General features: G+C 36.1%; 1 pseudogene; it reads right to left on the bottom strand.

Moving 5' to 3' along the window:
• LOC131163111 (vacuolar-sorting protein BRO1-like) overlaps window positions 1–14,763 on the bottom strand; it is a 55,882-nt pseudogene extending 41,119 nt beyond the window's left edge.
• Window positions 14,764–24,402: the final 9,639 nt, after the last annotated feature.

Genomic DNA, 24,402 nt, shown 5'->3' with positions numbered 1-24,402 from the left:
TAATGGATACTTTATGGTAAACGCATTATTCGAGTTTTAAAATATCAAAATACTTTATACTAGAACACAAAAATGAATATTAACACAAATTTTCAATAATATGCAATGTTCATGCCATAAGTAACACAAAATAGAAGCAGAAATAAGCAACAGAAAATAAAAAAGTTAATAAAAAAAAAAAAACAGCAAAAGCAGCACCAGTGCAGCTCTGACTGAAATGCCAGAAATTCCAGATAGCGGATGCAGAAATGCCAAGAAAAAGAAATGCTTCCAGGGAAAAAAACAGCTCAGTTTCCAAATAAAGCAGCAAAAAAGAGCAGTTCAGAAGTAGAAGATGAAGAAGAAGGCTGAGCAGCAGGAGAGCAGAAATTTCAGGATAAGGAAGGAGCAGTTCATCGCCTCAGTGCGCCTTGCACCTAGGCACGCCTTTAACTACTATGATCTCCTCTAATAGAGGAATCCTGGTTTTATGTTTCACATTGTTGGACGTTCAAGTTATTTTTAATAATCAAATATCTAATGCATCAATTTTGTTGGCAACTTATCCTAAAATGCATAACTACTTGATAAACACTTCTATGTTTCAGCTAGATAAGCATGTGTGCGAATAATCACATTGTGGATGTGCAAAATTGCACAACCATGCACGAATGTTTTTGCAGGCAAGTAGACAAACCAATAAAGAGCATCATTAATATGTTAAGTGCACCTTCCTTTTCATCTCTTTGAGCATATCTTCAAGGCCTGCCCGTTGAGCACCAAGAGCCTCCAATTGTCTCTGCATAGATGAAGATGAAACCATGGAAAGATTAATTTTACAGGCTCTTGCTAATACTGCAGGACTAAACTAAATAAGCATGATTCACCATGACTTGTATTAACTCCTACACTTTCCTGCTTTGAAATAAATTTTTCTTATTTACTTTTCTCAAAAACTGTACAGCAATTTCTATAATTTGTCAACATGCTCACCCCAACTATTTTATTTATTTATTTTCATTTTTTACTGTATCTGAACCATCAAACAACTTTGTAGGGCTAAAAAATCTAGATATTATTTGTGTTTTATACTTTTGTTTTACTAGGCTACTAGTACATTTTTCAACACACACAAATATCTTGCAAGCCGGTTATGAAGCAAAGCTGCTCAAAATATATTTTATTGCACATGATTGCACTTGTTCAACTTGTAGATGCCTATTACTGGTGCCTTTTAACACTTCCATGAGATGCAAGTGCATTCATCAGAACAACAATATTTTGTCAGTCATTACACAAGTCTCTCATTTTTACCAAACTAGGTAATCACCCAATTATAAACATGGATTATGCACAACTCAAGCATTCTAGCATCAATATGCAAACAAAAATAAAAAATAAAAAAATCTAAAAATATGCAAACTGGAAAATGAGAACAACAAAACAAACCACAAAACTAAAAGAAAAGAAAAACTTCATGTATATATACAACTCGATAGTTCCAACATCAAAATGCAAAATTAAAGAATATGAGAGACTATATACACACCAGAGTCTTAACTTTCCTTAAAATTGTCACAAATTTCCACTTTCCACTACCCTCAAATTTATTATTTTAAAAAAAAAACCCAGTTTCCATCTCATGAAAAAAGTTCCTTTGAAATTTCCCCACATCCATCAAAATCTTTAATCCTCAATAAAATTTGTTGAAAATTATGGAACAATACTTCCTTGAAATTGAAATTGAGATTCAAAACCCTCCACCTACTAAAACTCAATATAGACTCATTTTTGTAAAATTCTAACAAAAATTTAGAGTGTACATCACAAAATTTTGAAAAAAAAAAAACAAAAACTTTCATTAAATAAAACTCTTGATTTAGAAAGAGTTTTAAAGGTGTGATGTTTGAACAGCCAATTTTTGACAAATATACAATTATATCAGACAACATAAGCTGCTTCTCTAATTTGTTGACTATCTTACAGGTGTTCGAAAAAGTGTCCAGGCTGAAAATTAATTTCTCTAAGAGCTGTCTGGTGGATCTGGGTTTTAATGTGGATCCTTTTGCTAGCCTAGCTGGTTGGTGCTGTTTTGACTTGGCCGACTACTTATTTAGGTGTCCCCCCTAGGTGGTAATCCCAATGCGGACTCTTCCCAGGACACTGTTTTTGAGAGAGTGGCTAGGAGACTGGACAGGTGGAAAGGAGCTTTCTTCACTTTAGGTGCTTGTACTACCCTTATCACACTTGTCTATCTTCCATCCCTTTGCATTACCTTTCTCTTTTTAGAATCTCTGTGAGATTGGCATGGAGGCTTGAGAAATTAATGAGGGATTTCTTGTGGTAAACATGATCTTGTAGGTTGGTAGACTATTTGTAGGGCTAAAAGGAAGGGAGGCACTTACCTTTAGAACTTAAGTCTCTTTGGCATAAGGTAATTTGCAGTAAATTTGGAATGCTACAAAATGGACGGGATGCTAAAGTGGGAACTTATTCAAGTCCTTGGAAATTTGTATCTCAGATTTATGATTATTTCCTTCCTAAAGTCTATTATGCAGTGAGCAATGGGAAAAGTATTTTCTTTTGGGAGAATCATTGGGGAGAGGAGATGCCTTTGGCTAGTACTTTCCTTTGTCTTTTTCGTTTATCGAATCTTCATGACACCCCAATTTCTGCTTTTCTTCTTTTGCAAGAAGATGAGCATTCTTAGAACTTCCATTTTGGGGGAAATCTAAATGAGAGAGATTAATGAAATGGTTCTTTTGACTGGGTTGCTCGATTCTTTTTTTGTTCGTTTAGGGAGTGATAATAGGGTTTGGAGTTTAGATCCTTCTGGGGAATTCTCTTGTAGATCTTTTCTCACCTACTTGACTTGTTATTCTACTAGGATCCTTTTGCTTTGTACACTTTGATTTGGAAAGCTAGAGCTCCCTCAAAAATAAAAGCTTTTTATTTGGACTGCAATATTTGAAAGAATTAATACCAAAAATTTGCTTCAGAAGAGAAGACCTAATAAGGCCCTGTCCCCTGAGTCCTTTTTATGAGTGAAGAGACTTGTGCACATCTGTTTCTTCGTTGCCCTTTCATGTTGGCTATTTTGAATAAGTTATTTGGTATATTTGGTGAAAATTGGGTCTGTACACTTCGAAGGCTTTTCATACCATTACATTCAGAGGTTTTGGCAAAGGAAAGGATAGGAAATCTCTATGGCATTGCACTGTTATGGCTATTACTTTGGTGTGTTTAGTTGAAAGGAATGCTAGAATATTCAAAGGTGTGTTATATCTAACAATTTTCTTTGGAGTTGAGTGGTATATCTTGCATCGCTGTGGACATCGGAAAATGGAATGGTTTTTCCCATCATGTTTCTCTGGAAGACTTGCAGCAGGATTGGTTGGCCCTGTTACATTGAGTTTGGCTCTCTGTTTAGGTTGCATTCTTTGTAACTAGTTTCTATTGATGTAAAGGGAGGATTTCTTGTTCCCCTGTCTTCTTTTCTTTTTTACTTTCCTTTCCTTTCCTAATGTTCTCATGTACATTCTTCTCTCTCTAAGTAGAAATCTTTGTTTATTGAAAAATAAATAAATAAAGCCCTTGTAATTTTTGGATTTTTCAGTTCGCTGATTTTTTTTTTGGATAGAAAAAAAAGAAGATATTCCATTTAAGGAGAAGAATTTCTTTGATCAGCTTCGTTAAAGGTGAAAGAATGTACCAAAAGGAGCATAAAAAATCCTCCTTTAACGAAAAGAAGAAAAGTTACAATCAAAATAACAGGGTCAGCCAGTCTCTTTGTAAATCCGGAAAACACACCCCTTCACAACAACCAGCCACAACAAACCAACGTGAAGTCAAAAAATGAATCCCATCCCAGAGCATAGAACAAGTTATCTCTTCCTTACAAATATAGGAGCATTCTGTACCAATCAAAAATCCTGCAAAACAAAAAGAAGAAAAAGAAAATATCCACACCTCCATAAAGCCAGGGCATCAGCACTTCTCCAAATTTATAAAAGATATTGCCAACAAATCCTTCAATAATTTTGGGCAAACCCGTTTTTCTTTATAAAAAAAAATGACAAACAAACAAACAAACAACTTATTCCAAACTCTCCCAAGAAAAGCGCACAAACAGATGGGATGCAGATCCTGAAGTGTCAAAACACACAGTACAAACATCCATAGATACTGCCTTCGGAGGGCTACTAGTACTACTCTGCAACAGGTGTTAATTCCATTAAAAACCACCAATCAAATAAAAGACTTAATATTAGAGAAGACTTTGGCCTTCCAAATACTACAATGAAGAGGAAAAGGCGTGTTTTCACAAATTATATGCCCAAAACAAAACCAAAAACAAAACAAAAACAAAAAAATAAATAAATAAATAAATAAATAAAAGGGATTCATGAGAGACCCTGATGAATATAGAACCCACGAGCAAAAATCCTTCCTATTGGAAAGACAACTACCCACCACTAAACACAACACAGAAAGCTCCTTCACCAACTTATCATTAAGAGACCTACAAAATATGGAAATTCCAATTTAAATTATCCCCATTAGAAATCAGAAAAGAAGAGAACTCCATTATGCAGCAAGGAGAGACGAGGATAAGAAATAAGGAGAATCACCCAACCATATGTCTTCCCAAAACAAATGCAAGATTCATTACCCACAACGAATTTGGCATAAGGAATAGAAAGAACGAATTGCAATATACACCCAAGGAGCCTCGAAGGAACATATTAAACCCAAATATTCATCACATCCATTTACCTGCATGTGAAAATTATTTTTAATAATTTTGCCAAAGGGAATTTTCCTCTAAAGGAAACCATCAAAACCATTTACCCATAAAACAGTGTTTTCCAAACACCAACTTACCGAGACCCAAACACCACCCCCACCCCCCCCCCCCCTAGACCTACAGAATCTCATCATTAACAAACGATCCTTCCTCTCGCCGACCCCAAACCAAAGAAAATATCTTATAAATCCTAGCTACCCTACCTAAATTCTAAAAATAGTTAATAAATAAAAGGTAATACAAGAAAGGCAAGCCTGAAATGAGTGTGATGTGATTCATGTGACCACCTAAAGAAAATAAAACATCCTTCCACCTATCCATGTGCTTAGACACCATCTCCACCGCAGGATCCAAAAAACCAACAAACCTAGCAAGTAACACCCAAAGGAACCATTAAATAAGTCAAAGGCCAATTTAGAATACCACACTCAGCTAAAGAAACCAACTCAAAGATCGCTCCGACAATTACGTCCAATCCCATTCTTCTCCAAATTTATTTTAATGACACAAACCTTCTCAAAAAAAAAGTACGCACATTCAAAAAAAAAACTATGATCTTCTAAGAAAGAATAGTGTCGTGTGCAAACTGAGATGAGAGCCCACAACCCCCTTACTCCCTACACCAATCCCTCCACCCTCTCTACCATTCTACTTAAGATATCAACCACAAGGGCAAACAAGAAAGTAGATAATGGATCCCCCTGTCCAACTCCCCTCATCCATAAATGACAACTTAGGTTACCCATAAATAATTGCTGGAAAATAACCATTGAACAAACAACCCCCATCCAAGCTTGCCACCTCATACCAAATCTCTTCCTATAAAAAAACACGATCCAAAAATTGCAGCTTACTTGATCATAAAATTTTTCAAAAATCCAATTTAAACACAACCCCTTCTCTTTCCCCCTACCTCATTTGCTACTAAAATGGCATATACAATCTGCCTAAAAAAGCACTTTGAGCCTAAGGCCTAGTATCCCTTATCACAAAACTCTGCCTGTGAGCAAGAACCTTAGCAATAATCTTATACACACTAGAAACTAAATAAATAAGCCTAAAATCGACAATTTTAAAAATGGGCTCTTTTAGGCACCAAAGTATAAAAGTGGAGTTAATAATTTTGACAAAATTCCATAAATAGAACTTGTTGAATATCCTCATTAAAGCCTCCCTAATCAAATCCTAGCAATCCTTAAAGCAAGACATATAAAAGCCATCAGGACCAAAGCCTTACTCCTTCATCCCAGATACTTGCCCTCACTTCACTCTCCTCAAAAGGCCCCTCCAACTAAGTTTCTGCACCAGAAATAGGATCCCAATCCAAACTCCCGATGCCTCAATCATAGGTCTACAAACATCCACAAAAAAAATCTGTAATTTCATTATTGATTAGACAAGAATGAGAAGTAATCTCACCCTCTTCCACCTCAGTTCCCCTCTGCCCCCAATTCCAATTCCCTAACCACATTCCATCTAATCTTGCTATTAGCCAACTTATGGAAAAATTTAGAATTGCAATCACCTTTCCTCACCCATTAAAACTTTGTCTTCTCCCTCCAAATCCTCGCTTCCCTAAAGGTCAACCTTCTCTAACTCATTTTTCAACGGCACCGTCTTCTCCTCACACTCCAAAAAAGTGTTCTTCTTCCTCTTTCCTATCCAACAAATTTGCTTAGAATGTGAGACTTCTGAGCACCAATGTCCCCGAGAACTTTAGTATTCCATTTTCTTCAACCCCACTTTAAGACACTTGAGCATTTTCATAAAACCTAAACACTGTCCAACCACTCTCATAACCCTCACTCCAAGAATTCCTAACCAAAGAATAAGAATGGTAATGATTTTTTTCTTTTTAATATCAAAAGAAGAAATTTCATAAACAGGTGAAGAATTTACAAGGAGGAGAATAAGACATCTCCCCATAAAAATCTGGAACAAACCAGAAGAAAAAAACTAAAAAACAACAAAGAAAAGGAAAAATTAAGCCAACAGATTCCTCCAATCTCGCTGAATATCTGGAAAGCTTATTCCCCTAAAAACCCAAAACTAACAAATCAAAAAGAGGCCATATAGTGAATCTTTTCCAAACCAGAAGCCAAGCAAGCTTCTTCCCGAAAAAGACACATGCCTTACACTCCAGCCATAACCCCCACAATACTGCAAAGATACCAATTACCACTTGTCCATAATGCAGCCCCTATCCTTCCTCCTCCTGAAACCTACAAATTCCTCACCAATACAGGACAAACCCAACTTTCACCCAAAACACCAAATAACTTGTTCCTGCCACATGACCTGACTGGAAGGCTAATGATCAAGCCACGTAGTTTCAAACTGAAATGGAATAGGGCCTCACTTAAACTTATTGGACTCTAACAACATAGGAAAATGATCAGACATCAGCCTAGGCAAAGAAACTATATAAGGATTGGGAATTTATCTTCCCACTAACTACAAAACAAGTAACTACCAAACCTATTCGCAACCGCTCCCCCCCTCCCCCTTCACCAAGAGAATAAAGCATTATCCATAGGAAAATACCTCAAACCACACTCTCTAATAAAACTATCAAAGTACTTCATAATACAAGTAAAAATGAAACTGTTTTTATTCATTTAACATTCAGCTCATATTGATTATAACTTCACTGTCTACTTATTAATTTGTGCATAAGTATATTTTAAATCTTAACCAGTTATTTTATTTTGTAATTTTTATATTATTAAATATCAATAATACCTGTACCAATTTTACAATTCGTTTATTAGATAATAGGTGTTTATATCACATTAACAAAATTGCACAGTAATAATATAATAAGTGTCAATATGAGTGTGTAAGCGCGTGTATAGATTATTATCGTTTTTTTTTTTTTTTCATAACAAAAGAAGATATCATTAATAAAAGAGAATTTACAAGAGGGAGAACGAGAAATCTCCCAAGACAAACTGAGACTCTCCAAGACTAAACAAAAACATAAAAAATGCCCAAGAAAAAAATCATCCAGTCACATGTTCCTCCAATCTCCTTGCAGCTCCTGAAAGTTTGCCTCTTTAAAAAAATCCATGCCTAACACACCACAAAGAGGCCAAATATTTTATTTTTCCCAAACCAACATCTAATTTAATTTTTTCCCCAGAAAATATCCAGGTATTACATTCCATCCATACACCCCATGGTACTGAGAATAAGCTACACTTCCAAAAAGTTGTCTTGTCCTTTCTTCTACCAAAACCTGAGAAGGATATTTCTAAAAGGTCTTCCACCAAGGAAGGACAAACCCAGCTTTCTCACAAAACGCCAAAAAGCATATTCCAAATACTCTAAGCAAATTCACATTGCAAAAGAAGTTGAGAAGCTGTCTCAAAGTTCTTGTAACAAAGTACACATACATCGGGCGAGACAGACTTCATAGATCTCCTAATTTGCAACAAGTTATTGGTATTTATCTAATTAAGCACAATCAACCAAGAAAAAGTCTTTATTTTAGGGGGAACCTTAGCCTTCCAAGTAGAGGAGTAAAGCAAGAAAGAAGAGTTGGAACAAATAAAAAATTCAAAAAAAAAAAAAAGATTTGCAAGAAAACACACCTGACTAGTCCAAAGACCAAGAACAAACGTCCCTCCCCAAAGACAGATTACTCCCACTCAATAAAGACAACAAAGATGACAATTCCACCGTCTCCCTATCATTTAGAGGTCTCCTTAAATGAAGATTCCAAGACACCAAAGGACAACTCAATTCGCCAACAAAGAAAAAAAAATGGCTTTATTTTGGTAAGAACTAAAATGAATAGACGAGGGAAAGAAGTAGAAAATGGTGCATTTCCCAGCCAAGGGTCTTTCCAAAAACGACTATGAGAACCCCTTCCCACCTCAAGTTTAGTGTGAGGGATGAAAGAAAGATAAATCTGAGAAATGGATCTCCATGGACTCCCCAAAGAGCATCTTAAACTAGCATTGATATCCCACCTGACCTCATCCAACCCAATCTTACTTCTTATTATTCTATGCCAAAGGGGCGATTCTTCTAGAGGGAAACTCCATAGCCAATTAGCTAGAAGAGCCATGTTTTTAGACACCGACTTGCCAAGACCCATATGGACTTTGTTATAAATTGGCATCTAACATTTCAATTGACTAGGGAAATCTTCCACTCAATAAATCTCCCTTTCTACTCAATAAATCCCACCCATTCCCTTTCCACTCAATACAACTCAATGTATTCAGTTGTTTTAAAGGCTCTGGTGAGAAACTCTACATGCTCAATAGCTTCACCTCCCCCTTCCAGCCCAAAACCTAGGCCTTCTGCTTTTTTCTTCAAGAACAAAGGCCCAGAATTCCCTACTATCCCCACTCTTAACCCAGGGCCCATCCTACTCACTGATCCTCCAAAGGAGTTTGGAATCTCTTCCCCTAACACTCCTCCGTAACTCATAAATAGCAACACATTCTGAGAAGGAAGGGACCAACTCAGATGCCTCTCCAACTAGAAGGACTCCCTTTCCACTCAATACAACTCAATGTATTCAGTTGTTTTAAAGGCTCTGGTGAGAAACTCTACATGCTCAATAGCTTCACCTCCCCCTTCCAGCCCAAAACCTAGGCCTTCTGCCTTTTTCTTCAAGAACAAAGGCCCAGAATTCCCTACTATCCCCACTCTTAACCCAGGGCCCATCCTACTCACTGATCCTCCAAAGGAGTTTGGAATCTCTTCCCCTAACACTCCTCCGTAACTCATAAATAGCAACACATTCTGAGAAGGAAGGGACCAACTCAGATGCCTCTCCAACTCCAAGGACTCCAGCCCACAGTCAGGAGGTTCAGAACTGCTTCACATCCCCCAACTTGCAGCAAATCAATCCAAACCTAGCCTTGATCCCAGTGAATGAAGAACACTCTTGGACTTAAACTCAAAAGACTCAGAACCACCAAATTTTGAGGATTTCAGAAGCACAAACAGTGAGATTGATGCGTTTATGGACCATATGTCTAATGGGTTCTCCGGAAGGTTAATATGGTGAAAAGGCCATTGGAGACTTAGAGTCTCTTTTGATGGTTTTGAGGACAAAGCTATGAGCTTATTTGAGGATACTGAGAAGAAAGAGAGGAAAGCAGACAAAAACCTTAGGACGAATGTTTATAGCAGGAAAAAAAAAAAGCAAAGAAAGAAAGAAAAGAGTAGGGGTTTGGCATGACGGGAGTTTTCTATTAACTATGATAGAAATGGGAGTTTTCCAGATCCTGAAGGGGCTGGCTGCAGCAGGGTACATTTGTTGGAAAAAAACCCATTAACTGGAATCTCAGGGCCCTTGATGATAAAGCCAAAAGGTCTGTTGTGAAATGTTCTTTGAAAGACTGGAAAGGAGACGTGAGATGTCTGCAGGAAACTAAGTTGGATTCTATTGACAGGAATTTCATTACCAGTGTCTGAGGACAAAATAGCAGCAGCTGGATTCACCTAAGGGTGGATGGCAGTACTCTTGGAAGGTTGACAGGTCCTGGTCATCTAGAAGGGAAATAGGGGAAAATTTTTTTTGGAGCCCATTCGGAACGGAACCCTAGGCGCAACATATAAAAGGGATGCTTTCGGGTGATTAGGGCCGTGTGTGTGGCTGTATCCGCGAGAGAGCGAGAGCGAGAGAATTGTATCGCCGCACTCTCTGTGCTTTCTTTCTGATAATATTGAAATCCCTGCAACTTCGTGGACGTAGGCAAAATTGCCGAACCACGTAAATATTGTCTTGTGCGTGTGATTGAATTTTTCTTTGGCGTTATTCTTTCTCTATTTGTTTCTCACAGGTTTCAGGAATTTGTTTGTTTAGTCCCAACACCTGTTGGGTGATTTTTTTCGGTGCCCAAAACCATGCAATTCTTGTCTTGCAGACACTAAGGAGGTCTAGCTGTGGTTCATTGTCTCATACAATTAACCTCAATGACCAGAAGGCTTGTATCATCCTTTTTCCTGTGAACTCTTTTTCCATTCAAAGCCCACTTACCTGCTTATTAATCAACAATAAGGGACCTAACGCATACCCCCTGGACAAATTGCAAGGTCAAGAAGGAAGCCAAAAGGGCAAAATGAGTTCATGAAGCTGCACAAAAATAGTTACCAGCTACTTTCAGGTATTCCCGATCTCTGTAGTTTGTATCCATTGTAAAGCAATAAATAATAATTTAAAAAAAAAAAAAAGAACACACACACACACCCTTGGTGGTTGTTTTGATTATGCATTTGAATATACAACAATTTGAAGTTAAATATGATTAGGATGTATAAAATTCTTTCTTCTATGAGTTAACCTGTTTTTCCTATTTCACAGATAATATTTTGTTAGAGAAAAGAATGTTTCAAAACATAGTTTAAAAAACTAGACCAGTGATTGACCCGGTAAGGGCACTGGGTTGGTCCAACCGATCGAACCAGTGGATTAGTTAATTACAAGAAAACAATTATTAAAAAAATAGATAAAATTTATTATTTTTTATTTTTCTAAAATATTCTTGAAATTTACTATCTTTATATTATTAGGTAACACAAATATTAGAAGGCAGAGTATGATTTAATTATTTATTATTAAATTAAAAAATAGGTAAAAGCATACTTAATCCATGTGCATTACTGGTTGGTTATACTTTATACGTAATTCTTATGTAACTATTGACAGCAATGATATTTGGTCAAAGGTGATGGTTGTTGGCATGTGACCCTGTGTCTAGTGGGAAGGGGCAGTGTCCCAGGTTTTTGCCCCACCTGCCGCCATTCTATTTATATGTATTTAATTTTGGTGGAGGTGATCAGGCAGATCATGGGAGGGAGGTGCAAGTGCCTCCAGTCCAGGCTGGTTCACACTGGTGCTGACCAGGTCAACCGAGTTAATACTCATCTAGCACAAGTCTGGGTTTCGAATGGTGACCGGTGGCTGCGTATCCAGCTCCAGTCAAACCAGGTTGAATCGGACGGTCTTGTCCAGGTTTTAAATCCTTGGTTTTAAAAACAGAAAAATGTTGAGAGTAAAAGTAGTAGACTATTTACTAAGTAACAAGTTAGGCACAGGCATCACATGTGTCCCTTCTCTGCCAATGCTCCTCCAACTATTTTTTTATTTTAAAAAATAAGAAAATAACCGGCAGAATAGTAAAACTAACCAAAATAATAATTTATTACTTTCGAATGTTGAAATTGAGAAGAGGCCACACAATTTCAATACCCCAAAAAAAAGATGCAAACAAGCGTAAATAACTAAGAAGTAAACAGCTTGGACAGGTAAAAAAGTAGTGTCCTAGGATAAGAAATTACCAAGCTGCTTGAGGGCTCCCACTATAGCATCTTCATTGGCATCCAAGGACATTATATGCCTTGCCAGAGTTGGAAGAGCAGACTCTATCTGATACAAGAAAAATTCACTTAGATTCATGGAGGAAAATAAAATAAACCAACCAAATCCATCGGCATGTCAATAGGTAAACATTTATTATAGAAAATGATTTATAAAACAAACATCCCTGAGAGGATTGGCAAGGGAGTTCCAGAGTACAGAAGCTCCATTGAAACAGAAAAATAAAGAAATAATTGACAAAGTTATTTTGAAAGTCCACCGGCTACACATGCCATATACATTCTTAGGGTTGTCTTCACAGATCACATAAAAATAATCACTTGCACACAGATAACCGGCATTGATACATGCAGGTTAAATTTACAAGTTCACATGACACATGCATACTATTCCTACATGACACAACATGACTGTGGCTCTAGGGACCTTGCACCACGAACTTCTAAAACATCAAAACAGACAGGAGACAAGCAAAAAATTAGAACATACTGGACGACGATCAAGAATTGACATAAGGGCTGAATGATCTCTAACTGATCGCTCAATTCGTGCATCACTCTCTGCAGCTTGCTTCAAGTTTGCTGCAAATCTATTCAACCTATCCTGCAAGTTCTTTGTCAGAGTACTGGACTGGGGCCTCGTCCACCGTGTTCCAAACTGACTCCTGAACTGAGCATCTTCCCTGGATTCTTTCTGCAAGAGTTCCTCTGTCTGAACAAGCAATTCCTGGTTCACCCTCCTTAGGTCCCGAAGTTGCTGTAACTCAGCTTCCAAACCAGCTGGTCCCCCACTGATCTGAACTGCCTCCACGTCTTCTTTAAGATCTGCGGGAAGAGTAAAATTCCCTTCCAAAGCAAGAATAGAATCAGGAAGGTCCATTTCCTTGAGCCTTACTCGGGCTAGCTCACTCCCTTCTTGCAGTTTCTCAGCTTGTGTTCTGATGATGTCATCAACCATTTCAGTGTACCAAGAAAGAGCTTTCGCACTGCTGTCAGGAACAAGAGTCGAAAACATCTTCTCCTTGCTTGCATCCAAGACTTCATTCATTGGCATCGATTTCACCAAGGAAATTGCTGGAAGAGGCGGCAAAGAATTTGGGGAAGGAACCCTCATGAGATAAACTCTATCATTCTCTTTTACAGCCCTCTCCAGGTTACGATTTAGATTTGCCTCCAACTTATTAATTGCATCTAGAATCTGTGCTGCAGCGCCCTTTGAAGCTTTTTTCACTTCAGATAAAGCACTAATTCCACTCTTCAACCTAGCTATTTCCTCCGCAATATCTTCTTTCTCATGAAGTTCTAAACTATATCTGTAGCAAGCTTCTGCATGAAACAAGGCTGCCTTCAATTGCACACGAGACATCCAAGTTTTATCAAAATGCTGGTTGAGAGGTGCAACAACAAGCGCTGCAAAAGCTTCTTCATAGTAGAGCCCAACCTGCAACATCCAAAGCATTTTGGAACAAATTTGGATTACCAAAGAAGGCAAACACAAACAAGAAAGTCATTTTCAAGATACCTACGGCATGATTACCCTACCCACTAAATATCTGTCAGAATTCAACACGAAATTGATAACTTAGGAATAAGGATCAATAAAACCAAGCATATTTGATGTGAGCGAACAGAAACAGTTCAAAATATATAATTGGGAGCTCTACTATAAACAAACTTTAATCAATTTAGCTCAGCTCAGCTAAGCTAAATTTACACTGTTTAAACAATTGTTAGCATAAAAGTCATGACGCGTTTTTAGCAATTCAATAAAATTTACAACTTGCAAAGCCTAGACCTAAATCGTTGGAGAAATCTCAGCGCATAACTAGAAATTTATCAGCAATTTAAAAAAAAAAAAGGGCAACAACGATAAACACTAACCTGCTTGGATATCTTAGCGCAAACACCAGGCGTGCTCCCCTTAGCAATCGTATTCTCAAACACACACTCCTGCGCCTGCGCAAGCATAAGCCTCTCCAACATCCCCGCGCACTCCACCGACAAGTCCATCGTCGTCGAGATTCCGATCGACGCCTTCATGGCGGCATTATCCCTCAAGAACGCAAAAGCCCCCGCAGCGGCAATAAAGGCGTGGGACGCCTGTCGCCGGCCTTCGATGGAGAACCGATCATACGTGAGCGCAATCTGGCTGTGCACAGCCGCAAGATTGAACAGCACGGCGGCCTTCTCCAAGTGGATGTTCTGCTGCGACGCCTTCTGCTTCTGCTTGAAGGCGTCGTGCCACTGGAAAGTAATGGCGTTGATGTGGTCCTTGTCAGGGGAGATCGGGAAGCGAGTCTCCATGACGCAGAGGGCTTTGTAGTAGTTCTGAAGGAGGTCGCGGCGGGCGGCAGGAGAATCGGCGGGGCGCTCGAGATCAGATCCCATTTGCTTGACCAATTGGAGGTCGTCTTTGAGGGCTCGGAGTAGGTGAAGCAGATGTACTGGCGGAGAGGACGGTAGAGATCGACCGGCACGGTCTTCTTCTCGTAAATGGCGAGCATGATGTTGGTGGTGGCCGGAGAGGAGGCCGAAGCCGCCATTGATGCTGCGGCGTAGGATGGGGTAGAGGACCTGCGGTGACGACTGGAAATGAGATCAGGAACCGGAGCTCCATGGAGTTTATTTTTTTTATTTTTATTTTCTTCTTTGCTGAGGAAGCTGCAGAGAGCAGGCGCGACTTCGGGGGTGGACCTCGGTGAGTATGGCGCGTTGGCAGCAACGCCCCTAAGTCTGCGTCCACGTGGAAATGTGGGAAAAATTTTCCAAACAAAAAAATTGAAAGTGAGTTTCTAGTTACAAATTTGAAGTAAAATGTCAAAGAATTAAAGAGGTCATCCTGATGCATAAATTAGTATAAAATGTGGCTGTTATTTATTTAGGAGAATTTTTTTAAGGTTGAGTTGAGAATTTTTCTTTTTTGGTTAAGATTTAAAAAATTACAATATCGTCTTTTCATTATCACTTAATTTTACAGTCAATCAAATTCCTCACTATTAAGTAAATAATAAAAAAGACATTTTTTCAATAAAATATTAACAATTATTAACTTTAAACTAAAATATCAAAGTACACAAAAAATGTCAATAAAATATTAACAATTATTAACTTTTAAACTAAAAGGATAACAACCCTTTTAAGAATTTGAGCACAAAAAAATTTGAAGAGTTTGATCATACAAAATATTTAATTAAAAGTTTACTAATGTTAGGTTCATTTGGTTTGCGAGATAAATATTCTTTATAAAAAATGACATACAACGAAATTTTTTAGAAGTGTAGGTAATAGTTATTCTTTATATGTTCATTATTATTTCATTCGACATGTAATAAAGAATGAGTACACATTTCTATAATAAAAACTAAAAAAAAATAGTTATTTTTTATCTATTTCTTGTTATGTACTCATAGAAAGTTTCACATTATTATTTGCTTATGATATTAATATAATTTTTTATATAACAAATTATGACTAATATATTACAACTAATCTTTCCCTTGGCTAAGTCATATCTCAAGTCTTTTCGATCTCGCACTCGGATTTGTATAGATTTGGACACAAAAAAAAAAAAAGATACTGTTCAAATTCTTTAAGATAGTGTTTGGAAGTATGGATTTCAGACCATAGATTTAGATTCGGGTGGATTAGGGATTTAGACAAATTTCAGTACAATTCAATACATCATTTTATCCAAATCCAATATAACTTCAAATATAATGTCTCTCCAAACATGGCATAAATTCAAATTCATGGTTCGAACTCTAGATTTCCAAGAGTAAAGAGGTTAAGTTGACTATAGGGCATTTTCTAAAATTTGAGGAGTTCAGGAGTGACAAAATAGATCATTGGATTAGGTTCGAAGCATTGTTAATTGGTCAAATTTAAACTTATAGAATTTAGGTTAACATGTTTATAAACGAATACATAAAATTTATAACCGAACTTGACAAATTAACTGGCAAGTTATAAACTAGTTGCCTTTAATACAATATAATGAATTAACGGCACAACCTAAATGTAATTTTTCATTTTACAACCATTGTAAAATGTAAGAAAAATTTCACCACCTAAATTTAAATGTTAATTAAAAATTAAGATAATTGTATTCTCACTCTTTAAGTCTTGATGTGCCCCAAAATATCTCAATTTATAAGAGGAAGTTAACACCCAGTCATCACTCCCCAAGTCAGACCTACTAACAGGAGCAATCAACTCCCATCCAATAAAGAGGAGGAGAGATCCACGCCGGTAACTTAAACGGGCGGAGTAATACATGTGGGCACTTTATGACTCGAGAGTGATTCACGCCCCCGCACCATAAAGACAAATCAACTTCAAGGTCAACCCTAACCATTATAAGAATGGATGTAAGGAAGAGGCCAACGTAAGTCATTCGACACTCATTCTATTGTTGCATTTAGTCTCTTTAAAACATTTTCCTTACTTAGGCATCGGAGCAATCCCTCAGAGTACACCTTGGATCCTTCAAGCCTTTTTTCTTTTTCCCTTTTCAAGTCAACGGAAATCGAAAGAGTAGCCCCGCTAATTTTATCCTGTAACAAGTCTTAACACATGGATGCCTCAACGTGCATTCTGATTTGTGAAACAGGAAACTAGAAGTGTGAATTTGTGAAATTGCGATTATGTAAATGGGAACAATGGGCTATGGGCTTGTGGCTTTAGATGGATTTGGGCTTGAAGGCATATGGCCTACTTCATATTTGGATTCTCGATTATGATGAATGGCCCAATGAGCTTGAGAGTTGCTGAATTTGGACCGGCTCTCTACTGGGTCTGGGGACTGGATTGTAGCTTGGGTGAAATACTACTAAAATCAATATTAAAATTTATTTTAAAAATTAAAGGGCAAAATACATTTACCTCCTAAGGTTTGACAAAAAGATAATGACTTCATTTGAGGTTTCGTAAATCTTATGAACCACCCAAGTTTTAAAAATGTTATATACTTCTCCTTTTGATTTTTGAGACACTTATACCCCCGAAAAGGCTTGTCTTTTGTAAAATACAAAAGGAAGTTTGTGTCTTTTTGCCAAATTTCAAGAGAAGTCCCTGAAATTTTTTACACATTACGAGAGATCAATGTCTTTTTCCTTAATGTCAGAAAGTTTAAAGTCTTTTGCTCAAAATTAAATGGACAACCTGACTATTTTTTTTTATTTGAACTTGTTTACTTATTACATTACAATTTGATTTAAGGAAAAAATTGAGTTTACCTAAAATTTTAATTTATTTTAATTTTATAAATATTAAATAAATAGATTATTGATTTTTAGGTTTTTTTTTTTTTATATTATTTTTGATTTATGTTTTTATAAAGTTTGGCAATGATATCAAATAATGTTGCAAATAAATAAGAAGCGGGGAATGGGAGAAATGTGGTATCACGGTGCACATGAAATCACATCTTGTTACAAAAAATTTATATATATATATATATATATATATAAAACTTAAATTCAATATATTTATGTTCATCAATAACAAAGCAAATTATTTATAAACTAAGTCGTAAACTTTATATTATTATTATTTATATATATATATATATATATCTTAAATTCAATATATTTATGTTCATCAATAACAAAGCAAATTATTTATAAACTAAGTCGTAAACTTTATATTATTAGGATATACATATTTTACACTTAATATAAAGTAAAAGTTAAATTAATATGAATAAATTATTAAAAAATTGTGAAGAAAATAAGTTTTAAAAATTTCATGCAACAAAAATTAATTCTCATTATTGTTCCAAAGTTTTGCTAACTTTCAATACTTTTAAAAAGTAGTTATGGTAACTTAAAAATTCAACTGATATTTTCAATTTAGTATTATATTCATTATAGTTAAAAGATCAAATCACTATAGGATTATAAAGGTAGTAGACATATGGACATACAAATTACAACAAAATCAAATTGTCAGTCCAATAAATAATGATAACCATAACACTATTTCATTCATATAATATCAAGAATATATATTTTTTAACTTAACAACTATAATTGTTATTGTTGTATAAACTTTAACTTGATTTTGAATAACTACAAAAAATATATATATAACAATAAGAAAATATTTTGAAAAAGATACTTTGATTAGCTTTATCTTTAGTTTGGCTTTCCCAAATTTGCACTGCTCCCCCAACTCTAGAAAAATCCTAATACATTCTTGACTGCACTCATGCAAATTTTTTATCTATTTTTTCTTTATGTACTTCTCGTGCTACATCTGATATTTGGCACGCCCGATTGGGACATCTTTCTTCTCACATTGTTTCTTTTTTTAATAAGCATGGGGATATTACCATTTCTAATGAAGGCAAGTTTGATTCTACACCTTATTTTGGTTGTCAATTGGGAAAAAAAAATCATCGTTTGTCTTTCTCCAATTTTGATCAATGTTGCTTATTATTTGAAAGAATACATTGCAATTTATGGGGCTCTCCACCTATAATATTATTGTGTATTTATTGATGACTTTTCTTGCTTTAGTTGGATTTTTCCTTTAAAGGTTAAGTCATATTTATTTGATATATCTGTCCATTTTTGTAAGTATGTAACTATTCAATTTGACAGAAACATTAAATCCCTTCAATGTGATGGTGGCACGGAGTTTACCAATAACCGGTTTACCTTTGTCTTCATAAGTGTGGTATTGTTCAACGTATTGCTTGTCCTTACACTCCTAGTCAAAGCGGTATTGCAAAGAGAAGACATCGTGATATCACTAAAACTGATCTCACCCTCTTGCTTCATTCTAGTGTTCCATTACATCTTTGGGTGGAGTCCTTGTTAAACTCTGGTTGGTTACTCTAATGTCGATTGGGCGGGTTGCCTTAATACTCGACTATCTAGAACATGTTTTGCTATTTATTTTGGTCGAAATTTAATTTCATGGTGTTTTAAAAAGCAAGTCACCATCGCACGTTCCAACACCGAGGTAGAATACCAGGCTCTTGCATTTGTAGCTTTTGAACTCTCCTAGACACTTCATGTTGAAATATTTTCTAAAATAGTCAATTTTATGGGTTTTCAAAGTCTATCATTTATGAATTTTCTAAAGTATTCATGAGAAGTATTTAATGTTATGTGGATTTGTCCTACATTGGAAAGAGGGGAAAAAGAAAAGTCATTTATAAATGATAATGTGGAATAACCTCTTGAAGTTGGTTAAAAGATAGTGTTAGTGTGTATTCTAACATATTATCAGCTACACAGAATTAGAACTCAATGATGTTCTAGCATATGAGGAAGCCCTAGTACAGATCTTAGATAGAAAATAATAAGAATTGTGTAGTAAAAAAATACCACTAGTGAAAATCTTGTGGAAGAATCAGGCGATAGAAGAAGTTTCTTGAGAGCTTGAAGATGAAATCAGACAGAAATACCCCCACTTGTTTAGTGAATTACAGCAGCGATGTATATGTTAAGATAATAATTTTACTTTGTTTAGTTCAGTGTAATTGTAATGTAGAATATAGGATAGGTAGTATTTTGGTTTTGGGGAAAATTTTCTTTTATAATTGTAATTTCCCAGAACTACTTATGTAACCACGGTATTCTTCCGTCATAAGTGAAGGCAAATAATAAAATAAGTAAACCATTTTTCTTAAGGGATGGTAAATCGTATGGATAGTAAATTTCGAGGACGAAATTTTGTAAGGAGGGGAGAATGTAATGACCTAATGAATAATGGTATTTAAATAATAAAGAAAAAAAATTGAATAGTAATTCACGTTCGTCAACGACGTGGCATTTTAGGCTAGTTGACAAGAGTGCGTCTCGTCAACGAGAAGATACCGAGAGGTTGTTTTTTCCCAAATTCTAAATTTTGTAGACGAGGAGAAGGCATTCGTCGACAAACCCCCTTCTTGACCTCGTCGATGAGGTTACGTGGCTCGTCGACGAAGGTCAGAGTATAAATAGTCATAATCTCAAATTTTTAGAGAAATTCTTAGCAAAATCTTCCTTTTCTCTCTTCTCTATGGTTTCTCTCCCTTCTCTCTCCAATTCTGGCTCCATTAGTCACCAGATCGATGATATGAGGCCACCACGACGCTCTTGGGAAAGTTCTCTCCAAGTCTGCTGGAGCGGATCGTTGGTGGGATAAAGTTGAATTTCATCCCAAATTCAGGGTAAGGTCTTTAATGCAATATTTGGCTTTCCAGTAGTTGTAGGAAATGTAGTAATCGAAGAAATAGTGATATTTTGTTTTGGTAAATATTGTTTTTAGGGTATTAAGTGGGGAACCCTGCGGGTGTAGGACCCATCATAGAAGGGGATTTTAGTTTGAATCAGGTAAGGGAAATATGTTATGTTAGACAATTCTATTATGATTCAGTACAAATCATATGTTTTTTAGCAAATTATTATTCAAACCATATATACAGTTTTCAGAGCTTGATAATATTGATATTTAGTTGTGTGCCATAAGTTTAATATTAGATCAGCACAGAGTTTATATAATTTTCAGCTACAACAGCTGATCACATATTTCAGTTATTCAGTTATGCAGATGTCTCAGATATTCAATTGTTACAGTTTATTTAGATCAGTTTATATAATGTTATGGTTATTTCAGTTGTTACAAATCATGGTAAAAGCAGTATTTTAGAAATATCAGTTATATATATATAGTATCATACCCTAATGGACCATATTCAGCCAGTAGAGCACGGTACCGTAACTATATTCAGTTTAGAGTGCAACCACATTACTCAGATAGTGTGTGGCATTCATAAGTCGATCGTGCCTATGTTGTGGATAGGCTCCCCATCAGATATGGGTTGAGGGGGCCGATCTGACTGTCGGAGTTCAATTGACTTACCCTGGTCGGCTACCTAGGTTAGGTTCCGCCTACGTACCACACAGCCCTATCATGAGGGGTTAAATTATGACTTTCTGTTATCCATCTAGGGGATTTTCTCAGTTATTATATATATGTATGATAAACTTTATAAAAAATAGTCTTAACTATAGATTTAAGTAGTATTATGAAAATAATATTTAGAAAAATCAGTTTATGTTAAGCAACCTAGGTATGATTTATTTTGCAGCAAGTGTATAGGTTTTATTCAGTTGTGTTATTTATGATATTTTTCTAAATCAGATTTTACAAGCATGTAGCTCACTTGTCACACACTAGCAATGGCATATTTCATCTTACTAAGCGTTGTCTCATCCAAATAAATTGATATTTTTCAGGTGATCCAGTTAGGCGAGCAGATCAGGCTTGTAGGTAGAGGGGCTACAATGCTGCCTAGTCAATAGAGTGAGTATTATGGGAGATTATTTTTGTATAGCCCTAGTTTCAATTAAGGGTATTTTGGGAATAGTCGTATATGTACATTTTGAAGAACACTCTGGTATTGTAATATATGTGTGGTTATGTTCTGCATATTCAGCTTCTTGCAGCTTAAGTTGATGATTAGATTTAAATCAGAAGGTATCAGAGCAGTGTAAATTTCATAGTATTTAGTATAAAAAAAATCTTAATTAATTTAGCAGGTCGTTAAAGTTAGAATATAATAAAATCATTTTAATTTTTACAAACAATTAGTAGGCAAGTCCAAGACCCCTTTTTTACCTCAAAACAAGTACAAAAATTAGGTCCTAATTTTAAATCTATGATTCATTTTCATCTCCCACAAGGCTTTCACCAAGCAGCTACTTGAGTTCATGACTCCTAAACATAAAGGCGTAGTTATTGATTATATCTAAAAGTATTTGAGAAATATCTACACTTTCCATCTTTAAATATTATACAGTTATTATAGAACAGACATTTATGAGTAAATTGGGATCTTGTTCCCTGCCTCATGTATTATATACAACCCTGTAACGTTGAATATTGAATAGAGAAAAATGTCTTTCTTCAAATTTAATATGGTATCAGAGCCTAACCGAGCCGCTGCCACAACCCTAATCTCTTCCTCTTTCTAAGCTATCGCCGTTGCACACCAGTCGCCGTCGAGCCCCTACTTCCACCCAAAAGCTTGCTCTTGGTGCTCTCTTTTTTCACATCAGATCCTCCTTTGCCTCACCGGAATCGCCTCCCACAAAATCGTGTCTTCTTCTCTGTGTAGAGCACGGCCAAGCGGCTCTCTCTCTCTCTCTCTCTCTCTGGCTTTGTCTTCTTCTCCACTCGTGCACGAATGCATGAATTCGAGCCTAATAAAAAAAAAATTTGCATAAATCTGAGTCCCTGCCATGTAGAAGGCCAGTACACTATAGCACTGCAAATACTTTTTCAATCTCCTACATCCAGTTTTTAGTGGCTACATGATCAATTTCTCATAAGAAAGTTAGATGATTCATCTTAATGAACTTCTCAATCGAACTGCAGTGGCCTATAGATGAACCACTCTGCTCTTTGGAGTTCCTGAAAATTACATCCATGACTTGCTGAGTCACATTGCGCAATACTGTGTTTGAATCGCCACCTGCAACGCCCGAGAGCCCAACACCCTCATTACCACTACCATGGGCGCTACTACCACTAGGGTCCATATTGAAAAGACAATAAACTTAGCTTAGGACCATGTTACCATTACATATCATCTAACTAGTATATTATATCCTTAACTAATTGATCACCTCTAATTTTAATTCAAGGTTCAATCCTGCAACCTAGATACTCAACCCGTCAATAATTTACCATGACTTTCCTGAAATCGTCACCCTAGGAAAGAGACACAAACCATCATGGAAGTCCTGTATCTAGACTACAAAACTAGACCTCAAATTCCCTTATCCTATATTTTGGTATTATTATTGCTGCATTCTAGAGTCTATAGAACCTAACAACCTAGGTTCTAATACCAAACTGTAACGACCTGCTTAATTTACTACATAATTAATCACATGTAATACCGTGATACCATTAACTTATCAAATAACAATGTCAACTCGAACTCGTGGGTAACGGGGATACACCTGTCATACACAGCGAAAACCTAAGCAGTAGTAAATATAAGTTTCATTCACCATACCATAAGATACATTATACTAGAGTTACCTACATTCCACCAAGTACTGTATAAATATATACAATCTTCAAAACATCGAAAGATAAAATTAGGATCTAATACAAAAAAAAAACCAACTAATCCTAGCTCTAAACTCACATTCCTAGCAGGGTAGTATGGAGTGTCTCATTGGTGGGCTCGGTCCGCCTGTCTTTCTAGGTTCCCTGAAATGGTTTAAATTGGGGTGAGATACCTCTCAATAAGGGAAATAAACTAAATACAGTTATGTGGAAATATGAATATTTACGTGCTATAATAGATACACAGTACATGTCACATGTTTGAAAACACTGATAAAATCATAACTGAATAAACATATAATTTCATAGTTATACTATATCATACTGAATCTCATTGTTCATAAAATTATCTGATATAACTAGTAATTCTGAAATTTACCCGGAATGTATAGCTAGCCGATGTCATGTATTATCCCCCATGACGGGTTGTGCAGCCCGAAGGCGGGACCCGACAATGGCTGGCCGATCACTGCCAAGTCAAAAATGTCTGTAAGTATGATGGGCCCGCTGCACCCTGGTCCGAACTGTCAGGTGGACATCTACAACTCTAAACTGAAAGTCACATTGACTATCCATCTCCTACCCCCTCTACTAGCAGGGGCAGTTAGCACAAGTTTGAACTAAACTGAACTGAATAACTACGGTATCGTGCTCCTGATAACTGATCTGAACTATTATCCGGGTTCTGATAACATATAGTATATGATAATATACTGTTTGAACATAAATAGATTAATAACGACCTTGCGCCGATTACATTTATAACTACGGCCTTGCGCTGAAAACATTCATAATTCCAGCCTTGCGTCGGCTATCAATCACGGCCTTGCACCGAATATATCATACATACTGATATGAATAACTGTACTTTATATTATATATTCTGAAATCATGATTTGCTGTATTATCATGTTGTTCCTGAAAATAACTACAAACATGCCTTTTCTGTAAAATTGACTTAACATAATATAATATGCGTAAAATAATATTTATGCCACACAAACTGAATAAAATCATGAATTCTATTCTGAAATCACATTTCCTGACATTTCATACTAAAAATATACATTCATGTGTAACAGCAGTATTTTCCTAAAATACATTTTCACAAATACACTCATATATAATACATGCTTTCTAAAAACTATTCTGCTATTAAATAATAATAATTTTTATGAAAAATTACTGTTTTAGTTTACTCC

The sequence above is a fragment of the Malania oleifera genome, chromosome 8 (genome assembly GCF_029873635.1).
Source record: "Malania oleifera isolate guangnan ecotype guangnan chromosome 8, ASM2987363v1, whole genome shotgun sequence".
Lineage (NCBI taxonomy): Eukaryota > Viridiplantae > Streptophyta > Magnoliopsida > Santalales > Ximeniaceae > Malania > Malania oleifera.
Note: the sequence above shows the minus strand (reverse complement) of the source record. Positions and strands in the feature narration are given on the sequence as shown.